The sequence below is a fragment of the Piliocolobus tephrosceles genome, unplaced genomic scaffold (genome assembly GCF_002776525.5).
Source record: "Piliocolobus tephrosceles isolate RC106 unplaced genomic scaffold, ASM277652v3 unscaffolded_45154, whole genome shotgun sequence".
Classification (NCBI taxonomy): domain Eukaryota; kingdom Metazoa; phylum Chordata; class Mammalia; order Primates; family Cercopithecidae; genus Piliocolobus; species Piliocolobus tephrosceles.
The window spans coordinates 1-1,890 of NW_022330037.1; the positions used below are offsets into that span (position 1 = coordinate 1).

General features: G+C 20.7%; 1 long non-coding RNA gene across 1 annotated transcript; it reads right to left on the reverse strand.

The window, feature by feature from the left end:
- Positions 1-248: 248 nt before the first annotated feature.
- On the reverse strand, positions 249-1,872 carry LOC113224526. Its single transcript, XR_003309254.1, has 2 exons — positions 1,419-1,872; positions 249-1,215 (listed from the first exon to the last, which is right to left on the reverse strand). It is a non-coding gene; the product is annotated as an uncharacterized LOC113224526 (long non-coding RNA).
- Positions 1,873-1,890: the final 18 nt, after the last annotated feature.

A 1,890-nucleotide genomic window follows, 5' to 3' on the forward strand; every position in this document is an offset into this window, starting at 1 on the left:
ACATAATAAATGACATAATAAATGACATAATAAATGACATAATAAATATGCTTAATAAATAAAAATGTAATAAATAAAAATGTAATAAATAAAAATGTAATAAATGTTAATTATTTTAGTTAAGCATTACAATGACATAATCAGAATTGCAAAATAAAAAAAAAAAAATTTCATAACATAAAATACAACTATTATCATTATTCTAGTGGATGTACAAAACAAATAATGTAAAATTATTTTTTTATTTATTTTTTTTTTATTTCTCAACATTTTATTACCTATACAGTTGGAATAACATGTTTATAGCACTTTTAAACATTGTTACAATAACTTTTACTAATTAAAGAACTGTATAATGTATGTCTTCTCCACTTCCAACAATTCAAAACATTATGCATTTTCCTTTTTAGCAAAAATATAAAAAATTGTTTTATTAAAAACATTATACATTATTCATAAATGGATATTTTTTTTTTTTTTATTTTGTATAAAAAAAATGGACAACAAAATACCAATTACTTGGCATACTTATATTAATTATTTTATATCACTGAATTCCCCAACATTCTTCATCATAAATGTTTAAATGCGTCATTTAATAAGTACTTCTTGATTAACTTATTTTATGTAATTAATTATTTAATTACCTAATTACCTAATTACTTACTCATTTAATTAGTTAATTAATTACTTACTCGTTCACTTAGTTAATTGCTCACTTTACTCATTTATTTAATTAATTACATACTAAACCATTTAATTAAATAGTCAATTAATAAAATACATACGTACTTAATTATTTACTTCCACTACTTTACAATTACTTCAATAACTATTTATTTTGATAATATTTCAATAACTGTGATTAGTAAATAACTTTAATTTTTTTTTTTTTTCTAATTTGCTTCTAATTTAACAGCAAATAAGTGCTTCGTAAATGTTATTCATGTTACCCCTTCCCCCGAATCAACACCCTGAATGAATCCTAAGAACCTTGCGACCACATTCCAAATACCTTTAAAATGATTCTTAACATTTTTGATAAAATCCTCAAACCATTTTAACAAATCCCAACACCTTTTAACAAATTCTCAAGCCATTTTAACAAATTCTCAAACCATTTTAACAAATCCCAACACCTTTTAACAAATTCTCAAACCATTTTAACAAATTCTCAAGCCATTGTAACAAATCCTAATACCTTTTAAAATGATCCTAAAAAAATTTGTAAAAAATTTTAAAAAACTTTCTAAAAAATTATAAAAAATTTTGTAAAAAATCATAAAAAAGTTTGTAAAAAATTTTAAAAAACTTTGTAAAAAATCCAAAAAAATATTAAAAAAAATCCTAAAAAACTTTGTAAAAAATCTTAAAAATAATTACAAAAAATTTTAAAAAACTTTGCAAAAAATAATAACCTGCAACAAATCCTATACACATTTCAACCAAACCTACAAACATGACAAAAGTGCATATGCAAGATATCATCACTTCCATTGCTATTTAAATAATCATTTATCGTCATTTATTATGATATAATAATTACGATTATTTTCATTTAATGTATTGGAATATTTATTCGAGCTTATTATAATGCATTTAAGCGTGTTGTTTCAAAGGAATGTGTTTAATTTTGTTTGCTTTTGCACACAATTGGTCATCAATTTAAGGATCTTTTTTAATTATACGCTTTTAAGGACAACTGTTTTCTTTTTTTTTTATATTGTAATTATTTTTAATTAAGTTATATTTATGGTTGTTTATTAAATTGCAAATAATCACATTGTAAATATAAGTATTGTAAGAACTGTCAAAAATGGTTAATATAATACATAAAAATAATAATAACTATTGTGGATAATAAAAATAACTATTCGAAATAATATAAAT